This window comes from Lepidochelys kempii, chromosome 11, assembly GCF_965140285.1.
Source record: "Lepidochelys kempii isolate rLepKem1 chromosome 11, rLepKem1.hap1, whole genome shotgun sequence".
NCBI lineage: Eukaryota > Metazoa > Chordata > Testudines > Cheloniidae > Lepidochelys > Lepidochelys kempii.
The window spans coordinates 33,665,936-33,688,839 of record NC_136390.1 but is presented as its reverse complement, the minus strand read 5'-3'; the positions used below and the strand labels follow the sequence as shown (position 1 = coordinate 33,688,839).

General features: G+C 42.0%; 1 long non-coding RNA gene across 5 annotated transcripts in view; it reads left to right on the top strand.

Moving 5' to 3' along the window:
* The window catches only part of LOC140895577 (uncharacterized), a 54,538-nt gene that overhangs the window by 6,810 nt on the left and 24,824 nt on the right, over positions 1–22,904 (top strand). The window lies entirely within an intron of this gene.

Sequence of the window (22,904 nt, the reverse complement as noted above, 5' to 3'; positions counted from 1 at the left end):
AACATTTTAGGATGTTTTTCTCCATTTTCAAATATATTGATTTCTATTACAACACAGAATACAAAGTGTACAGTGCTCACTTTATATTATTTTTATTTCAAATATTTGTACTGTAAAAATGATAAAAGAAATAGTATTTTTCAATTCAACTCATACAAGTACTATAGTGCAATCTCTATCATGAAAGTGTAACTTACAAATGTAGATTTTTTTTTGTTACATGACTGCACTCAAAAACAGAACAAAGTAAAACTTTAGAGCCTACAAGTCCACTCAGTCCTACTTCTTTGTTCAGCCAGACGCTAAGACAGACAAGTTTGTTTACATTTACGGGAGATACTGTTGCCTGCTTTTTATTTAGAATATCACCTGAAAGTGAGAGCATGGCACTTTTGTAGCTGAGGTTGCAAGGTATGTACATGCCAGATATGTTAAACATTCGTATGCCCCTTCATGCTTTAGCCATCATTCCGGAGAACATGCTTCCATGCTGATGATGTTTGTTAAAAAAATAGTGCATTAATTAAATTTGTGACTGAACGCCTTGGGGGATAATTGTATGTCCCCTGCAGAATATGCATTCTGCCATATATTTGATGATATAGCAGTCTTGGATGATGACCCAGCACATGTTGTTTGATTTACAAATACTGTCACGGCAGATTTGACAAAATGCAAAGAAGGTACCAATGTGAGATTTCTAAAAATAGTTACCGCTCTCCACCCAAGGTTTAAGAATCTGTAGTGCCATCCAAAATCTGAGCGGGACAAGGTGTGAAGCATGCTTTCAGAAGTCCTAAAAGAGCAAAACTGAGATGCGGAAACTACAGAACCCGAACCACCAAAAAAGAAAATCAACCTTCTGCTGGTGGCATCTGACTCAGATAATGAAAACGAACATGCATCGGTCCGCTCTGCTTTGGATCGTTATCGAGCAGAACCCATCAGCAGCATGGATGCATATCCTCTGGAATGGTGGTTGAAGCATGAAGGGACATATGAATCTTTAGTGCAACTGGCTAAGTATCTTACAATGCCGGTTACAATAGTGCCATGCGAACGCCTGTTCTCACTTTCAGGTGACATTGTAAACAAGAAGCGGGCAGCATTATCTCCTGCATATTTAAACAAACTTTTTTGTCTGAGTGATTGGCTGAACAAGAAGGAGGACTGAGTGGACTTGTAGGCGCTAAAGTTTTACACTGTTTTATTTTTGAATACATTGAATTATTTTTTGTACATAATTCGACATTTGTAAGTTCAATTTTCATGATAAAGAGATTGCACTGCAGTACTTATATTAGGTGAGTTGAAAATACTATTTCTTTTGTTTTTTACAGTGCAAATATTTGTAATCAAAAATAAAGTGAGCACTGTACACTTCGTATTCTGTGTTGTAATTGAAATCAAGATACTTGAAAATGCAGAAAACATCCAAAAATATTTAAATAAATGGTATTCTATTATCGTTTAACAGTGTGATTCATCGCATGATTAGTCACCATTAATTTTTTAATTGTGCGATTAATTGTTTTAATCGTTTGACAACCCTAGTATATATTCTTCCTGATTTCATTGGTTTGGATATACTTTCCTGGGGCTAATTAGACTAAACATTTATAGTGATATCTGAAAGTCAGATAATGCTACTTCTCTACATACTGAGTGCTAGTATCTCTTCTTTTGAATCATTCATTTCCTCTGTCCTTTTTAAAACTGCCTTAACATGAAAAATCTATTTCTTTAGAATCTGAGTGCTTACTGCTTTTTTTCTGTATTATTTGACTGCAACCAAGCCATCAAGCTTACTGGCAATTGTTTATGTTGGCAGATGGTCAAAAAGAAATCTGTACTACTTTGAAAATGTAGGGGTCTGGAAACTTGAGTCACAGCACAGGGCTTTTCAGGATTGTTCTCGAAGGACTGGTGATATCCATCCTCAGCTGTCCTCTGTAAGGCTTGTATTGGTGAAAATAACTTTCATGGCTCCTTAGCTGATGATAGTATTTATAAAAGCAATTGGCCTCTGTATATGGTTCGTCTCTTATACAACCTTTTTTAAGACTCAAGTGTTTGGCTTTAGTTCTTATTATCTTCTCTAAGGAGTCTAAGGAGAGGGGAAGTTCCCCTACAAAGTACTTTTGCCACTTTTATGATTTTCATTTAATTTCACTCAGTTGTCCCATTTTAAGGGCACTCGAACTTTCTTTCTGAATATTGTAGTACAGTACTAGGCTTTTTAGTGCTATGGACTTTCTCTGACTCCAGCTGATTTGGGTGAGTGGCTCTCACACAGCCTCCCTCTGTAGGCAGGAGAAGCAATGGCTCCCTCTTACTGAATGTTTGTCAGCTGCGGTAGACTCACTTTTTCAGCTGTAGGGTCTGCAAGGGAAGAAATTCTTCCCATTGATTGCAGTAATCTGCATAGTTCCTCCTGACCTCAGCCTGCTAACTCTAGCGTCTCCTCCCTTCTCATTAGAGCATAGGAAGGCCCAATAGAAAACACCTCATGGCTCCCAGAAAATTGATGGGTTCCAGAAATCCTGCCCCCAGCCCCTATGCAGGGAAACCATACTGTCTCAACTGCATCCAGGGGTCCCTTAGCCCAAGGAGGGTGAGCAGAATTTACCCCAGTATCTATCGATACTGTCGGCAGTAAGATCAGAATTTGGCCTGTATGCTGAATACATGCAACAGCCAATGGAGTTACATATGTGTGACAGACCCTTTGGCTACATTTTAATTAATACAGGGAAAACTCTATAACTGACAAATTGCTAATTGTATGGACAGATTCCTTTGTATACCGAATTCAAAAAGCGAAAACATGTTCTGTCTTGGCTGTAACTGCTATAAAGCCTTTATATTCTTATTTTAGCATTTATTTAAAACACTTTCAATTCAATGTTACCAAACAAGTCAATGGGCCAGTTCATGAATATTAAGGCCCTTTTATACTATTCTGACAGGGTAACATGGATGGAAATAGCCCCCCTCTGTAAAACTAATTATTAGAGCTCTACATCAACCCTCTTCTGTCATCACTGGCATAGGCAATGGATTTGGGGTGTTGCTAGAGTAGACTGCAGTATAGCTATTCTCTGCTTCCCAGGACCATTAGAAGCAGAGTGAATTACAGCAGGCCTGAGGCTGCTCTAAATTATCCAGAGAACTAGGTAAGGCCCTGCAAGGCCCCAGAATATAGGGAGAATAAAGGTCACTTAAAGCTACCTTAGGCCTCCCTTCCCTACCTCAGACAAAGGAGTGGAGTAGCTGGGAATCAGGCCCAACATATCTAAGACTGTTCAGTGCTCAACATTTAACAGGGAAACACAGAGACATGGGAACATCATTCGGACAGTACTATTGCTCATGCCAGTAATTTCAGACATTATTGAGGCACATGTAATATCAGTTTACAACCAGTGGCTACAAAAGTCAAAAGGAATCTTCTGAACTCAAATCCTATGTCAACACAAGGCCAATTGACAGCGCTGACTTTCCTGAATGGGAGCCAAATCTGAGTAGAAGGCCAGGTTTAATGACAAATCATGTGGGTTTTTAATTAACTATTAGTTAGTTCACTTCATCTCTTCCCCCTCATCTACCAGATGAAGTTAAGTCTAGATTGTAGCACTAATGATGTACGTTAGAGGTGAATGATAACATAAAGGGGTGCCACAAGGGGGAGCAATTATTTGGGAAGTTAGCTAGTCATAAACAAAACATGTCTAATCCTGTCCTGTGTTCCTAATTATTGTACTCTCCGCAGTACAATAATCATGTCATGTCCCATTATTGTGTTCCATAATCATGACAGTTCTGTCATGATAATGGGACAACAGGTCAGTTTAAAATGAGTAAAATTAAGCTAATCTTGCAACCCATGTAAAACTGCAGCAGTAACCTAGGATATATCTTACAAATTTCACCTCTTTGCCACATCGTTCATTGCACTTTTCCATGTGCCATTACTTATAAGGGAAGGATGATCTGAATGACACCTCCACACCATCCAGTGTTTTTATTATTGTTCCTTGCTGATCTAATTGCTCCATCTTCCTGTTTTAAAATTCTTACTGTTTTTAGAATAGGAAAAGTGGCTTTGTGGCTCAAGCACGAACTGGAAGTTGGGAGAACTGAGCTCTGTTCTTGACTCTTCCATACACACGCTGTGCAAGCTTGGGCAAGTCACTTTGGCCTGGATGCACAAAGAGACATAAGTCTTGCAATGCTGAGCATTACAGTGCCTAACTTTTATGAGCTTAGAAAATCACTGGGACAATAATGGGATTCACAAACCCTGAGTATGGCACCTGGGTTCCCTATACAACAAATGTGGCAAGACAGGTACCTAAGAAAGGGACCCAAAAAGCAAGCACACTAGACAGGCAGCCACCTAATATAGCCACTGGGAGATGCCAACAAGAAGGGTGCATCCTAAGCCCTGACCCTGTCATGGAGTTAGGCACCTAAGCCCGGTATGCAGGGAGGCATCTATCTCTGCTTGCAGTCTACAGCTGGGAATCACCTCTCGTACAGTCAGGTGGCTTAGGTGCCGAAGTCGTTTCTTGTGAGAATGAGTTAGGCACCCGCCTCACTCCACACAAAATGGCTGGAGGAGGAGGTAGCCACCTTACAGCTATTAACCCAGTGGCTAGCACAATTACCTAGGAGGTGGGAGACCCAGGTTCAATTTCCCCCACTGCCTCAGGAAGAGAAAGGAGACCTCTGTGCAAACCCTACCTCTCAGGAAGGTGCTTTAATCACTGAGCTATAGGATAGTCTGACATGGGGGTTCCCTCATTCTCATCCCCAGTGAACATCCCCTAGAGTGACAGATTGTGTCTGGGAGCCTAGAGTGAAGCTGCAGTGCTCATCACCACAGGGGTAGAAACTTAGGCACGTAGGGAACTTTTATGGTGGAAAAATTAGAGGCACCTACAGCGGTAGACCACAGCCAAGCAGGAGTTTTGTGGATCACAGTGGGCTTAGAACTGGAGCTTAAGTGCCTAAGTCTGGGGTTTAGGTGCCTAAGTACTTTTTGGGAATCTGGGCCTTTACTTTTTCATGCCTCAATTTAATCTATCTGTAAAATGGAGGTAATATTTACCAACCTCAATGAATATTGAGAAGGCTTAGCTGTAAAGTGAAATGAGATGCTCAGATAAAAGACACTGTAGAGGGGCAAAGTATTGATTAATTAAGCTTACCTAGACACACATGCAGAGCTTCATGAAACTTCTGTAACAAAGCTCACAGCCAGGTGAAATTCACTTGTTTTCAGCAAAAGCCTGTACCGTTGCCAGGTTTGCCTTAATGTTTGCTGAGGTCCATGTACTTTCAAAAGAAGTTTCAGGTGAAAGAAGCTGAATTTTGAACAAATATGGGATGAATTTGGGGCCGATCTTCTTCCTCCCCCGAGGTACAGACAATTATCAATTGTGTTTGAAGCTATACGCTAGTTGGTGATTTTGCTTTGACATTTTGTGTTCATTTGAATCCAAACTTCTGTAAGAACTAAGCCAGATGAAACAATACAGACTAACCCCCATGCAAACCAAAGCCACTGTCTTTCCATAGCTGTACTCGCAAGTGTTAAAAAGAATGGCAAAATTATTCATCAGGCTGGTTTCCCAGCTCTTATTCACACAACAAGTAATTGATAAAAAATTTTAACTTCCTGAAAGAGTTGTCATACAACTTGTATTTATTCTTTAGATGAAGAAGGAAGAGAACAATATGATCAATGGAATTAGAGATTTTGCATAATTAGTTGGGGGGGGGGAACAAGCACAAAAAACATGCACACGCTTCGTCTGGCACAACTTCAATCTTCTTATTCACCAGCTGCTAAATAATTTTCATATCCCTTGCTGCTTTCTCCAAGTGAAAACACACCTGTTCCTTCAGTATTGTACCCATTTATTGTTGGCTCTCTGTAAGCAAGAGATGTAAGAGCATTTTGACTTGCATCACAGATCTGTCATGATAGAGCTATTTAATGGGGCTGTGGCCATATTAACTGCTGATTCCCTTTAGTTGTGTCCACAGCTATAGCTCATTCAATGTGTGAGCAGTATTATATGTGCTGACTGACATGCTCTCTTACATTTATTCTAGTGATAACATGCTGAGACCATTAGAAAATACAGTCCAGTTTACTCTGGTTTGCCAGTATTGCTGCACACTTCCCAATAGCTCTCTACATACACAGCAGTTATAAACTCCATCTCCATCAAGTCAGTTGGTCTGAGAAGTGCAGGCAGAGCTGTAGAGGTAGAGCCCAGCAACAGAGACTTACTGAATTGCAGTCTATGTAGCAGGTGGAAGAGCAGGTCATAGGCGCCTAGATGAAAGCGATATATCAGAGTAGGGATAATGGCAGGAAAGACCGAAAGAATAGCAGTAAGGAAGTAGAGTGATGATGCCTAGTAGAAAGCACAGGATGACTATGAGGTGAAAGGTGCTGTGGGATAGGATGAGAGGAGAGTAGCAAGTCATGACTTTGTGCCTGATCATATCCTACTGTAGAAAAATCCAAAGAAGAGACTAAAGAGGAGGAAACCACCAGTTGGTTCCTCTCATTGAGAAATTCTCATTCTTTCCATTGGAAGCCAGGAATTTACACACATGGCTGTGGGCCTTGCTTGTAAGATCTGGTAGATCCCCTAGAACCTACACACATCCTGCAGGATCAGTGGGAGGGTGGGACTATCTGCATGGAAACTCTGGGTTTCAGGTCTGCTCCCATTTCACACACACACCTTGCAGTGGAGCCACACTGACAAAGCTTCTGTAGCATATCAGCATTATAAGGAACAGACCAATGGTTAGTTGCAATCAATGACTAGACACTTTTCAGGAAAGGAAACAATTTGCCTGATTGTTGCCTGCTACCAACACTAGTCTGCTACAGTCAGTCATAAAAGAGGTACTATCATCTAAGTCAGGGGTAGGCAGCCTATGGCAACCATGCCAAAGGCGGCAAGCGAGCTGATTTTCAGTGGCACTCACACTGCCCAGGTCCTGGCCACCAGTCCCTGGGGCTCTGCTGCCGGCCAGGGTTCTGACCACCGGCCCTGCTCAACCTGCTGCCAGCCCCGGGTCACAGCCACCGGTCCCAGGGGCTCCGCTGCTGGCCTGGGGTACTAGCCACTGGCCCACTGCCAGCCGGGGTTCCGTTCGCCGGCCCCCTCAGCCCGCTGCCGGGCCCAGGTCCCAGCCACCGGTCCGGGGGGCTCTGCTGCTGGCCTGTGGTTCCGTCTGCTGGCCCCGCTCAACCTGCTGCCAGCTGCGGGTCCCGGCCACCGGTCCGGGGGGCTCTGCTGACGGCCTGGGGTCCCGACTGCTGGCTCGGGGCTCTGCTCCTGTCCTCAACCCAGGGCTCTGCAGCCGCCCCAGCTGTGGCCCTCTGGCCCCAGCCTGAGGCATTGAGGGGTGCAGACAGGGCCAAGAAGGGGCTCAGCTCAGTGTGAATCACATGGATTCTTATTACTGGCACGCAAAACCTTAAATTAGAGTGAATAAATGAAGATTTGGCACACCACTTCTGAAAGGTTGCAGACCCCTGATCTAAGTACCGATTAATAATAATTTGTAGCACTTATATAGCACTTCACAGACATTAGTTCATTCTCAGAATACCTGACCAAGGTAAGTATTCCCACTTTACAAATAGGAAATTGAAGCACAGAGAGGCTAAGTAATTTGCCAAAGGCCCCACTGCAAGTCTTGGTAGAGCTGGAATTGGAGCACAGGAGTTTCTAGCTCTCAATTCTGTTCTCACACCACTGGTCTATGGTTTCTCTTATTTACCATGTGACACCAGCAGTTTTATTTGGTTACTATCCAGCATCCATAGGTTTCTTTTATTCTAGCAAATTGCCTTTTTTTACCAGTGTCTCTCAAGTGGCTACATGCTCTTCACCATCCTTGACAGGATTTTTCTACATTGTTTTTTTGTTTTGTTTTTTAAATTCCTGTATGTATTCTTCCCATCTGGCTAGTCCATCACTCTTCTTAATTAGTAAAATGCCATCCTGTTAGATTCTCTCCTGCCGGGAAGTCAGTCAGCTACCAAATCATTTCTTCACCTCCATCATATATTTTAACATTTTAAAACAGCAAAACTGTAACATTCTTCTTTAACAGGAAAAAGTGAAATTAACTACAACAACACTAATTAAGTATAGTTTAACATTAGCTTGAATTTAAAACAGTCCTCATGAGACTTCAGAGCATGTACCCAAAGTATCATAAAATATGTAGCCACACTCCTTCTCAATTAACAGTCATTTATTTGGGAACAAGAAAAAGAAGCAACAAACAGGCACAACCTGTTCCTCACTCCTTTTCTCTCTAGTATTTATCCTCTGCCCAGCAACACCAGACTGCTTTCTCTCCTTGCATTCCAAAAAAGAGCTCCTTCTTGTGTCTGGGGAATACTAAGGTAGTTACAGCATCATTATATTTCCCTTTCTTGAGCCTTAAGCATGTTTTTACCATTATAAAGCTACTTAAAGACAAAATATTGGCTATTAAATTGTAAGCCTTATGTTGAATGTATCAGTTGTATTACAAAAATGTCATTATTTTACTTCTGTCTAACACTTACACCAAGTGGAATGACAACCATTTCAGATCACTGAATGCCTTAACTTTATTTATTGATATGGTGAAGAAAGAAAACTTAAGACAGTCACATACTACCATAATGATGTCTTTTTAAATGTAAAATTAATTCTTTATTAATTTTATAATAATATGATCATAATATAGCAATCATATGGAGACATATTCCACTGGTTTTTAAGCAGTCAGACAACTTGATTGAGAAAGTCACATTTAATAAATAAGAATAGATTCAATGAGAAATTACTCTAGAGATTTATAGAAATGAATAGAGATAATTTCCATTCGTCAAGAATTTTTTTAGCTGTCCTGTAGTATTTTATAGCAGAGATGTAGTTCTCCTAAATTCTATAGGACTCTTTTATAAGGAAGAACTTTAAAATAAAATACAATATAATGAAACATTGCTAAGTGTATAAATATGTACAGGTATAGTGCTACAAACTATTTTAAGACTATGTAAATGCTCTAATATCAAAATAAGCACACTGAAGTAAACAAGTTGTGTGGAGTAGAAGGGAGCAAATTCCTGTTAATCACAAAAAGGCCGATTCTGCCACATTTACTTGTAAGGAGTGTTACTTCGCTCCCCATGCAATCTCATTGAAGCCCTGAGACCAACTGCCTGAATAAGATACCACTCACTCTCTTTAACAGACAGATTTAGGCTATGGCATTGGGAGATACGTAGAGAGCAAAGGCCGCTATGCTCCCTCCCTTGCTATGTAGCTTCTGGGGAGTCCTCTGTGTCAATAATGTGTGAACAGAATTCTGTGTTAATTCAAAAACATAGCCTAGCAGAAAAGGAATTGGAACTAGGGAACAGACAATCTACATGCAAAATGTCATGACAGGTTCAGCATTAACTCACCTTCTTCACTTTAACCCCCACTGGAGGAGTCAGAAGTGCCAGGTGCCACTTGGGGAGCTGTAGCATAGTGGTAAAAGAGCAAAACTTTGCTTCTAGCATTGTGGCCTTACAGAGAAGCCAGCACTTAAATCCATAGGTTGAGACCTGTGGGGCTTCATTCGGCAGTGTCCTGCAGCAATCTCGCTTACATAACATTGTGACTGTTCTTTCAGACTTAGAACCAGATCCATTCCTGATACATGAGTACAGCATGACCAATATTTTAGTACATGGGAGCAATAGTATGAATAGATCAATGCATGTAGCTAGTCTCTGTTCATCACTGTCACTTTGGATAGCATGTTGCCTCTTCAAATCTTTGTCAGACTGGTGGCCTAGGGCATGCATGCCTGGAAAATATACTCTTATTTGGGCATTTTGAATAACATGGCACATCTCATTAATAATAAGTAACTTCTTCTGACAGAACAACATAAGACTCATTAAGCACAACTTTGCTGGGTTCACTCAATGTCTAAACAGGTGCATGTATCAAATCCCTATTTACAGGTTGTAACATACATACAGTAAATTGCCTTAGGCAGTATCTCAGTGGCTCATAGGAATAATGAGCATAAACAGTGATAATAAATCACATGGCCCCTTTAATATAAAAGAAATGAGAGCACCATCCTCAGCGTTGCGGAAAGGAAAACACTGGTTAACAAAATATTGAGGGGTGTTCAGTATAATAAAAAAAGTTACTTACGGAGAGAGCCAAGATACCACCACTGTTATGGATGAAGTAAGTCCAGTTTTGACCCCTCCTCCTATCTTTTCCAAACCAACTGTAGTACATGAAATTTCTCAGGCGTGATGATATGTAGTTGAGTGATTTTTGCCCAGAAAGTTGAGGGTCACTTCATGAGGCTCCCAGAAGCAAATCTTCCCTCCTTTCACCCAGACATTCTCTGTTTCTGTCTTTCAGGTTAAATTGTCTTTCCTGTGTGCGCTGCTTCTCCCAGAATCCTATACTGTCTTTCCAGTTCCCTCTGTCTTTGTATCTGCATTCTTCCCCAAAGTCCCCAGTCTCAGCTGCCTTTGCTCAGACCTACCATCTCTTTCCCACTCACCTGTTCTTCCTCAGTCTTTGCCTCCCACTCACCAGAGTTCCCATCACCAGCCTCTGATCTCCAACACCTCCCATCCCTAGTCTCTCCCTCCCCAGCAAACCTGTCTCCTCATGCTGCCTTGTGTAAGATATGTATCCCAGTTGGATGTGTACTTTATAAACACCTCATCAGCACTATGCACAACAGGCTGGCAGTATAGCAAAACCTCTCACAATACTTCAGGTGAGAAGGGGAGAAGATTTCTCTTTTACCTGCACCAACATTTCAGTAGGGAAATGTGAGGCAGTCATAGTCCCGGGCGGCGTGTGACTCCTGCATTGGGAAGGCTAGGCGTGAGTGCCGGAAGCTCCCTAGAAGTGGGAGGGACCACCAGTGCCTGGACCACAGCCCCGCCCCCTTCTCTGCCCAAGGCCTTGCCCCCACTTGGTCCCCTCCCCCAAGGCCCTCCCCTGCCACCGCTCATGCCTCTTCACCACTTTCCCTGAGCCCGCCCTCCCTCCCCCCCCCGGCCACTCATCGGCAGACGGTGGTGGGGGGGCTCAGGGGAACGGGCGGAGAGGCACGAATGGTGGGTGGGGTGATCCTGGGGGAAAGAGGTGGAGCAAGGGCAAGACCTCAGGGGAATAGGTGGAGTGGGGACAGAAAGAGGAGCAGTGCAGGGGGGGCCACAGGGCAAAAGTGGGAGCGAGGCTTTGGGATGGAGTGCGGGTGGGGCTATGGCCTGGGCACCCTTTTGGTGGCGGCACCCCAAAGGCAGTGGGCTGGCATACCTCCAGATGGAGGTGCTGCTGCATCCTGGCATCTTATACCCACTGCCTATGGTCACAGACAGAGAGAAGGGGGATTTATGCAGTTAAGGAGGTGTCCAGAAGGAAGGGAGGACAATAGGTTCAGGCATAGGGCGTGGGAGACATTCCTGAGGAGAGGGAAGCACAGATGCACAATGAGATCATCCTGAAGCGTGATGCATGTACTTATGTCACTTGAAGACTTAAGTAGATGGATGTGCAACAGTTATTGACCTTGGATCCATTGTTTTAAATGAATGGTTTATGAAAGATTGTGTTCTACTCCGTGGGGAAGGGTTACCACTGCTCCTCCAGAAACTAAAAGCAGTGGGTGCTGATGAAGTCAAATCAGCCAAGTTGTAATCCCCTTCACTTGCAAGAGGTACCACTTCCTGGGGAAGCTCACATAGACTAGTTCAAACTGGATTCTCCAGAGGCCAGACAAAGAAAGGATTGGTTAAATAGCCTGAGTTTAAACTGACTCAGGCCCTTCTTTCTGATCCAGGATATTGACAGGACCTTCTGTCCAAGGGGAGGCCCCAACCCTGGCTGAAGTTTGGAAAGGTTTGACCTACTAGGGCCATACAAGATTTGTGGGTGACCTCTGGTAAACTTTTAGCATGTGCATAGGAACTTTTTTGCTTTCTGTAATGCTTCTAACTGAAGAATAAATGTGCTTGCTTAGGAGGAGCTGTGTGGTGACTTGTAACTGCAGGCAATACACTGGTCATAGCCTTCAGAGAGAAAAAATAGCATAAGCACTGGCCTGTTTAGGCAGTCTGGCTTGCTGGGTATATCACAATAAGGGGGCTTTCCGGCCTTAAAACCCCTGGTTAGGGAGAGGAGTGAGGTCTTTACCTAACAGAGGTGTTAGCTGTGTGCCAGAAATCTTTAACAGTGCACCCTTGAACCATGGAGGGGGAATGAAAGTGCAGATACCCTGAAACTGTGACAGGATTAATCTAATTTTCTGTGTAGTACAGCTTTAAATGGAAGGAGTTTTGCTAGGCCCTGGTTCAGTGGGGGTGAGGGGCGTGCTCTGTTGTAGTTCATGTCAGCTGCTGCTTGTGCAGACTTTACTTTTGTTCTTTCTTGTTTTCCTTAATTTAAAATTAAAAGGTTTCAGAGTAGCAGCCGTGTTAGTCTGTATTCTCAGAAAAAGGAGTACTTGTGGCACCTTAGAGACTAACCAATTTATTTGAGCATAAGCTTTCGTGAGCTACAGATAAAGTGAGCTGTAGCTCATTAACCAATTTATTTGAGCATAAACTTTTATGAGCTACAGCTCACTTTATCTGTAGCTCACGAAAGCTTATGCTCAAATAAATTGGTTAGTCTCTAAGGTGCCACAAGTACTCCTTTTTTAAAATTAAAAGTAATTCAGGTGGAAAATACAGGTTTTCTCATAGTGTATAAGAAACATAGCTAAAGACACTGGTCTTTGGAAAGTGAAGAGGGAAGACTGGTAAAGCAATCTCTATGACAGATAGGAGGAGTAGAAGGGAGGACAGCAGTGGTTCTAATCTGCGCTAGTCCTACTTACCTCTCGAGAAACCTCAGGATTCTATTTCCCCATCCCACATATTCCCATCTGCCTATTCAACCACGCCAGCTCATCCCCTCCCCAAATATCACATTGGGTCCTTCAGTTAATTTGCCTTTGGGACCCTTATTCATAAATCCACTTAGCCATCAGAGAATGTATTAAATGGGGCTTGTTGTTCTTGTTATTTAAACCCATGTCTTTTCAAAGGCAACCAAATTAAAAACTAACATTTTTCTAGCTACATGCTTGTGATACAAGAACATCCTCAAAACACCAGGTTGGCAGAGTGGAGACCATATATACACACACATTAGTGGACTTGTTTCTTTCATCAGACTTTTTTTTTTCTCTTTCCCCGCTGCTCCTTTTTGGCATTTGTGTGAGTTTGGCATTAGGCAAAATGAAGATGACTTGGCTGAGGATGAGAAAACAAGAACTGACTTCAACATTTTTTTTAATTAAATGAGATTCTTACTTTAGCTTTTCAAGACCATCCATGCTGCACGTACCAACCCCTCCCCATTATTAACGTTTCCTTTTCTATTGTTAACACTTGAGAAGATGAGAATGTGTATATTTGCTAGTTAGCATATCTCAGATGGTAATAGCTTAAATAATACAAAGAAGAAAAATAAGTTACTGGAGAGTAAAAAAAGCACTGGGAAGATTTGAAGTGCTGTCAAATACAAAAGATATTTTAGGACATCTGTTCAAAATGCTGGCTTCTCATATCCTTCAATTTCATATTCCTTTTTTATATGTGGGCAATAAAATTGCATGATTCATTAAATACATATTTTGGCATCTGCGTTTACTGTATATTTTTGAATACTGGAAGTCAGAATAGAGAACTTCCTTCTCAGCATTTTTTTTAATGGTACACTTTGAGCAGAACATTACAGATGGTGTTCCCTGATTGCTCATAAAATTTCAGGTTTAGGCTGTAGTTCCCTGATAATTCTCCAAAATAGCCTGAAGGATTGCAGAACTGTATAACTGAGTTTTGATCATATATGGACTTACAGGTGAGCAGAACAAACTCAGGATTATTTAAAGACCTATTTGTTGTTAAGCCTAGGGTGACCAGACACCAAATGTGAAAAATCGGGACGGGGGTGGGAGGTAATAGGAGCCTATATAAGAAAAAGACCCAAAAATCGAGACTGTCCCTATAAAATCGGGAAATCTGGTCACCCTAGTTAAGCCATATATATGATATACAGAAGGCTAGTGCAAGCATTTTCAGCTTTCATAGCTTAGATCCCATCTTAATTGGTTAGTCTCTAAGGTGCCACAAGTACTCCTTTTCTTTTTGCGAATACAGACTAACACGGCTGTTCCTCTGAAACCCATCTTAATACAGCAATTGTTTCATGGATACCTCCCCCTCCATTCACACTCATGTAAAGTACCACCCTTCCCATTCACAATCACATAACATCCCTGTGGCAACTACTTGCTTACATGGATGTTTAATATTCATGTATATTCATTTTTTTTTAAAAAAAAGTGATTTAGCATCTGGAAAAAAGGAAAAGAGTTAGCCCCATATGACCAGCCAAGTCTTCTCAACAAATCACTCATTGCCTATGACCACAGATTAAGGACTGTTAGCTAAGCATCAGGTTTGATATAACTTGAGTGGAGCCAAGCAAAATTTTTTGTGCAAAACTTTTTTTTTAACAGAACAGGTCAACCAAAACAATTAGCAAATTTAGGCCAATTTTGTCAAATTGTGCCAATAAAAAAACAAAACGGGGAAAAAAAATCTGAAAAAATTGAAATGTTTCATTTCAACTTTTTTTGAAAATGAAAGGTTTTGATCTGAAACAAGCTTTCATTTTGAATTTTATTGATTCTTTACAAAAAAAAAAAGGTTAAAAATATCCTGAAAACTAAATGAAACTTTCAGTTCAGGTCATATTCAATTTCACCCTTCCCTCCCCCATTTTTTTTTTGTTTGGTTGGGTTTTTTTTGGTTCAGCCACTTAACCAAAAAAAAAAAAAATTATTCACACAACTCTAAACTTGAGTTTTTGAAATTAAAATGTATTGATATTGTTTACTCAGTGTTTTGTCAAGGTAAGTAAAAAGTCATGGAGTTTAATGCATGTGCATTATTTGCATATGACTTGAAAAGCTGTGATAAAAATTTACAAATTTGAGCACTTTGACAAAGGCACCACTTACTCCTCATGGTCATGGTATAGCTTTGCCTCATTTTCCCCACCAGTTGGCAGCCTCCCTGTGCCTTTCAGAGTTTCTATGAAGTGTTCTTAAAACTACAGTACCCACCTTCTGAAGTGAAGAAACAGATTGACAGAGCCAGAAGGGTACCCAGAGGTCACCTACTATAGGACAGGCCCAACAAAGAAAGTAACAGAATGCCACTAACCGTCACCTTCAGTCCCCAACTAAAACCTCTCCAGCACATCATCAAGGATCTACAACATATCCTGAAGGACAATCCCTCACTCTCACAGACCTTGGGAGACAGGCTAGTCCTTGCTTACAGACAGCCCCCCAACCTGAAGCAAATACTCAACAGCAACCACACACCACCCAACAGAACCACTAACCCAGGAACCTATCCCTGCAACAAAGCCGTTGCCAACTGTGTCCACATATCTATTCAGGGGACAACATCATAGGGCCTAATCACATCAGCCACATCATCAGGGGCTCATTCACCTGCACATCTACCAATGTGATATATGCCATCATGTGCCAGCAATGCCCCTCTGCCACGTACATTGATCAAACCGAACAGTCGCTACGCAAAAGAATAAATGGACACAAATCAGACGTCAAGAATTATAACATTCAAAAACCAGTCAGAGAACACTTCAACCTCTCTAGTCACTCAATAACAGACTTAAAAGTGGCAATTCTTCAGCAAAAAAACTTCAAAAACAGACTCCAACAAGAAACTGCAGAACTGGAATTAATTTGCAAACTGGACACCATCAAATTAGGCCTGAATAAAGACTGGGAGTGGATGGGTCACTACAAGAACTAAAAACTAATTTCCCCATTCTAATTTCCCGCTACTGTTACTCACACCTTCTTGTCAACTGTTCGAAATGAGCCACCCTTATTACCAATACAGAAGTGATTTTTCGTCCTGTTGATAATAGCCCACTTTAATTGACTTGTCTCGACCCCCCACTTGGTAAGGGAACTCCCATCTTTTCATGTACTGTTATATATATCTTCCTACTGTATTTTCCACTCCATGCATCTGATGAAATAGGTTTTAGCCAACAAAAGCTTATGCCCAAATAAATTTGTTAGTCTCTAAGGTGCCACAAGTACACCTCATTGTTTTTGCTTTCCCTCTGTGATAAGGAAAGTCCAACAGAACCAAAACCACTCCTTCATCCCTTGATTGGATCCTCCCCTAAGCTACAGCTCTCTCTCTAGGTCCACACAATCTTCAGTCTTTGGTCACAGGGTTCACAACAATCCCTTTACCACTTGGTCCCAGGCATGTTGTATTTGCCAGAGACAGTTTGGCCTGCCCCAGGACAGAGCAAATGTGAATAAGTCCCAGGCACAAATTCAAAGTGGTGTTCACCTAAAAAGCTTTTGTGACTCATTTCTCATGCTCCTCTCCTCATTCCGACAAAACCCACAAACATAGCCCCTTTTCCCTGACAGCTACCTCTTCCTCTGCCTCCTCCTCTTTTACCACCACCAAAACTCACCCCTTCCCTTGGTGGCTGCTTCCTATTACACCTGCCACCATCCTGTCTCTCTTTTTTCCATTGGCTTCCATCTCCTCCACCGCCACTCTTCTCTTCTTTCCTTAGTGGCTGTTCCCTTTGAAAGCTCCACTTAACTTTTCTAATGGCTTAGTGGAGCTGACGAGCATGCCTAGGTGAGTGGCCCTGCCCCATAGCTGTTTCACTGTGGGGAGAGAGAGCATGTGTGTTCTCAGATGTGTTGCTTCCATGGCTGGCTCCATAAGGGGCCACGGTGGAAGCAGGAGTGAAGGCGTTAGAGGATACTAGAGTTCAAAGTAACTGACAATTAGTTCCTTTCCCTTCCATGTAGCAATGGCACTCTGCTTCCCTATCACCTTTTCCTGGGTCCTTCTTCCCCTCACCTAGCCAGTCACAGATAGTAAGTGAAATAGAAGCGGGAGCTTCAGTTTGGTTCTTCTTTTTATGGCAGTTCTTTGTGTGGTCCTCCTGCAGCCCCAAAGCAGCCTGGGGCAGTTGAGATGGGAGTCATACTTCCAAGTGAGGCCATCCATATTTTTATTTTTAGCTTGATTTCCTCTCAAGTACATTTGTGATTTCTACCATCCTGATACCCCTCAGAATGACACACATATCAATAATATTGTTGCTCGTTGGAGCCTTGCCTGGTTGTACTGTTAGGAGGAGAAATTGATCTGAGTCAGGTATTTTGTTGTGCAATTCTGTTTATTTACAAAGAATGTGCACAAACTTCTGTTTCCCTGAACACAGTAAGAACAAACAACAGCAGGCAGTTTCCTTGCTCAGAATTTCCAAGCTGCCTTTCTAGTCAGTCCTGTGCCCCACAGAGCTCTATCTCTGCTACCTCACAGGGTCCCACTTATGACTGCTTCCCTGACTGCATCGAGGTCTATTAGCCAGGATGGGCAGAGATGGTGTCCCTAGCCTCTGTTTACCAGGCGCTGGGAATAGGCGACAGGGGCTGGATCACTTGATGATTGTCTGTTCTGTTCATTCCCTTGGGGCAGCTGGATTGGCCACTGTCAGAAGACAGGATATTGGGCTAGATGAACCTTTGGTCTGACCCAGTATAGCCGTTCTTATGTTCTGGCTTTCTGCCTCTGACACACATAGTTCCAATCAGCCAATGCCCTAGCCCAGGGGTTCTCACAACAAATTTTTCAGTGACCTCAGAGTGCAGCCACCAACTCTTGCTTGTGGCCACTCTGACAATTTTTCATAAAATACTTATTAACTTTAGGAAAAACAATAAATATTCACATACACATGTCCAAATCATTGTAATTCATTTATGTAGGGTTTATTGCTGACTCAGTAATAAAAATAATGTACAGTTGTCTTTATTCTTTACTGGACCTAGACAGAATAGAAACAAAGATAAGGTGCTTTACACGTTCTTGTCTTTTTTTGTTATTGTATCTTCTGAGGTTTTTGGTTGATTTTTTTTTTTTTTTAGATTTGCTAGTTAGTAAGTCTGCTGCTGTGAAAAGTGATACTTGTATGTTGATATCACTTTTCACAGCCTCCCAACTAACTACTAAGTTTGAAAAGTGATATTAACAAACATACAAATATCACTTTTCACAGCAGATTTATTCATCCCTAGCAAGCCTGGGGACAAATTAAGCCCTGGATGGGGAGGTGGGTAGTGAGGCAGTGGGGGCCAGGGATGATGGCGGGGAGGTTAGCCCAGGGGACAGAGCCCAGTGCCCTGCACCTGGAGGATGGAGACCTGCTGCCCGCCATCCCAGGACTGAAGCCTGATTCCCACTGCCTCTGGGAAGGTGGGGAATTCAGTGACTGCCTGCTCCTCCAGCATTTGTGTCTCCAGAGGAGGGTAGGGCCCAACTCCTGGTGGTGGTCCTGGGGGAGGGGCCACTGCTTTGCCCCCCAAATCACCACCCAGGAGACTGTGGCTGCAAGAAAAGCCCCTGGTGGCCACATGGGCCACGGTGGCCACATTTGAGAAAATGCTGCCCTAGCTCCTGCATTTACAATTAGTCACCAGGGAAACCTCTTGGCTCTGCATACAGACGAGTGCCTTGGGTGGTGGCTCTCTTTCTCTCCAGCTATTTTACTCCATAAAGGAACTTAATTGCTTCTTCCTTTTAGCCTGAATGAAGGGTGGCTAGCATGCCCATCTGCTCTAAGGTCTGTGATTTCCCATAGATCAAATACACTCCTGATGGCAGCCACTAACACCTTCCAATATAACAATATCCTGATCTTTTATAGTGCATTAAAACTCAATTTTTCCTCACTTCTCCCCATAATTAACACAAACACTGTCTCATCCTTTTTTCTTCCCCTCTGTATCTTTTCCTAATCTTAGTATTTGTGTAATGCAAGGCCAAACTGCACAGTTACAATCCTTCTGGATTCCCTCTTCAGACATGGTCCTAATAATCTCCGCTTTGTACTATATCCTGCTATGTATCCCAGTGTTTGCTTTGCTTTTCTTGCTGCTGCCAAATATTCTGTAATGTGATGCATTTAATAAATAATTGTTTTAAATATTGTCTGGATAGAGTTGAGAGGGAGGAAGGATTTTCTACGGTTCAGCCTCAAAATAGGAACTCAGGAAATTTCACTTCTATTCCCAGCTTTGCTATTGCCCTTCCAGCCTTGTCTAAACTAGGGAGTTTTTACCATAAACTCCCATCATTGCTCTCACCAGTTGAGCTGCATCATCGTTAGCAATATTGGGAGGATGAGTGCAGCCTTGCTTTGGCAGCTATTTTCAGCATTGTGTCAGTGAAACTCGGTCAGAACAAGTCTAATCGGCAGGATGGTGAAAACAGCTGCCAAAGTTAAAAGAGGTGTGTCCTCACACCAGGACAGCTGATAGCAAGGTTGGGAGTTTCTGGGGGGAAAAATCCCTTATGCAGTCAACCCTTGTTGTTCCTCACTTTTAGGATTGCTGGGAGTAGGGATGCTGTGAGTGCATCAGCACCCCTGGCTTGGAGTACAAATATCAATGAATGTATGGCTTCCATCATAGATAGGGTTTACAGTTTTTCCAATGGCTTTCTGCGCCCTCACTATAAAAATTGTTCCAGTGTCCCTGCCCACCCACAGACTCCTCCTGTGTTAAATGAGGATAGTAAAACTTATCTCAAAGTTATTGCAAACATTAGTGTTTGAGAAACAATTTGAAATCCTTGGATAGCAGGCATAACAGGAATGTGAGCATATAAAATTTGATTTAGATGTTCGAGAGGCTTTTCTTCTTACTTTCTTCAGTATCAGAGAATACCTTTCCAAACAGGTTGTAAGAAGGACTGTTTAATGAGTATTCATTATATCACCTCGGATGTTGCTGCAATGTACTCTTTTAGCGAGACTAGTAATTGAAAAAAGACATGGGTGGTGGCATTAATGAAGATATGAAGAGGGCCAGATGTACTAAAGGGCTGTATCCTGTGAGCTTTATTCAAGGGAGTCATTCGTACTCCTGCGAGAGTCCTATTGGAGAAAAGATCTAACATTTAAAAAGCTGTGAGCAATACATACATGTATATTCCTGTAATAAAAAGCTAGCAGAGAAAAGCGTGTGGAACACACAACATATGGCATTCTCTCACACCTCGCCTGGCATTTGCCATATTCTGCTTGTAACTTTCTAAATTTTGTATATTTTTTCCTCAGTTTCAGTGAATTGGATTTTTGGCGGGGGTTGGGGGGGGCATATACTATAATATCAGCAGGAGATGATTTACAACTACATTTGCATGATCTGAATCAGGGGGTTTAGTCTAGGTCACATCTTAGTAGAGACCACCACACTCATTAGCAGTTGTTCAGCTCATATAAATCTTACTGATTGTACATCCTGGCAGTAATGACAGCAGTCTTTCACGTGAAAAAGAAATATTAGAGAAGTGATGAATTTATTTTAGCTAGCTTCTCATGTGGATTTGACAGCTGGAAATAAAGAGAAGCAGCACCACGTGACCAACCTGCTCACGACAGATCACAGTTTGGGAAACTCTGATCTAAATGATTAATGGGCGATTTATTTTTATTGGTCATAAGACTGAAAGCACTGGGGGTTTTTAGAGGCAGTGGTTGCAGATCTGAATTTAGTAAATGTGACAGACTGACTTTATTTGTCAATAATTCATGTCTGATACAGAGTAGAAACACGGGTAAGGAAAGATATCAAACATCAAATCAAATATCAGGCAGAAAATGAGTTATTTTCAAGATTAAAACCTTGGGTCCATGCCAGTAAACATCTGAACGGATGTTTAATTAGCATCTCAAAAGGACCTTTTTCAGCGCCAGTTACCTGGAAGGTAGATGAATACAACTGTGGGCTGAGAGTCAGTGGTTGTGTGGATACACCTTCAAAGGAACATTTGGAGAAATCAGTGTGTGTAACAGAAAGAAAAACAGGAACCCAAATGTCTTCACCCAAAGATTGATTAATTAAAATAGGGAGTAACTTAAAAATATACAGTGGATTTTCATAAGAAACTTCCTATTCCCTCAGAAAGGGCATGTATATAAATACTTTAGCTCACATGCTGGGACTAGGAATACAGGCTAACATCTTGAGCATCAAAAGGATCATCGTCTGTAACTGCAGTGGAAGGGGACCAGACTCCTAAGAGTGGAAGATGATCTAAGACACCAGAAGAGACTGGTGTGTATGTGGAGAGAGAGAGAGAGAGATGCTGCCTGACAAAGAGAGTGGTAGGGAATAAAGAATACATGCTCTACTCGGCTGTAACATATTGCTTGTTCTCATGTAATGGCATGAAGGGGACCTGTCTAGAATAGCTTTTGCAGAATTTCATACTAGGCATGCTATGAATATCCCTTTCTTTTTAATCCAGGTTTTTCTCTCTCCTTAACAAATATTGTTTTGAGACCATCTGAGTCTTAGATTGTTTTGAGGTAAAATCCCTTCAGTGCATCCCTGAAGAGGAGAAGATCTCTTGTGAGAGGCAGCTGAACACAATACCTGACCCATAGCAATCATCTGAGGCAACTCCCATATAAACACTCCCCAATAGTGATTGTGGTCAGTAGATGGATAGGAAAGCTGGGTGCCCTTGCAGAGTGGGAGGAATAGGGGAGTGAAAGTTACAGTAATTATTTATACAAGGGCTCCAAAGGCCATTAATCAACACGTTTCCAGTCACTTTTCTGTTAGTTCTTGTTAACGTAGTTCCTCCCTGTGACTCTTTCCACTGATGACCAACCAAGAAGTAGTTTAGAAGCCTGTTATTCTTTCCAGAACATATGTATCTTATAGAATGAACAATATTAGTTCTCCCAAAGTATTCGTATTCTCCCGAGACTGCAGAAATCTGGATAAAATTTATTACAGACATGAAGCTGCTCACCTCTGTGATATTTAGTACCATGAAGCTAATATGTAATATCAGATTTCAAATCCTTAGTTATGTTCCCTGTTTAGAGACTGTTAAATTTCAGAATGTTAGATGGTTCCCTGTTAGTCTTGCTTACAATTATAAGAAATGATCAATAATACAACAATCAATAACACTTTTTTCTGTAACTTGTCAGTGAAATACAGTAGCTTTTGAAATAGCAGTGTCTGCTTATTTGATTTGTTCATTTACATCTTTACAGTCCACAGATGTCCTTGACCTCTTTATTTTACTTGCCAGATGGCAGTAGCAACTAATTTCCCCCTTCGCCCCCCCACCTACTTTTCTATATTCATGCAGTTCAGAATGTTTTTTAATGATCTCATGGCCTCGATTAGTAATTTATCATTTAACACATTTACAAAACTTACATCAAAATGTTCTTTTCCCTTCCCTCTTCAAAACAAATGGAAATATTTTTCTCCTGCTAAAACCCACTCCCACAACTCATGCATTTCTTATGGATATGTCCTGCACAGTTCTGCAGTAACAGAATTTGCAGGGAATTATCAGCCTCACTTCAAATCTTCTGTGGGTCAGGGAGTAAATTGGATCAGGGACTAAAAAGGACAGCTCCAGCACTCAGGTACATATTGTCTCTGCAGGCAGAAATGATGAAAAATAGGTGAATCTGTCCAGAAGAGTGAGGAATGGTCAGGTATGGGGAGGGGAGTGTTATTTCTATCGCATTGTACCGAAGACTTCTTGGAGCCCATCCATGTGTGTTCAGTGGGGTTCAGGTTCTACAGTTTTGGAGGGGCTGGGACAGAGCCAGAGGGAACAGTTACTCTCAGCAGTATTGCCTCCCCCACTTGCCTACAGTATT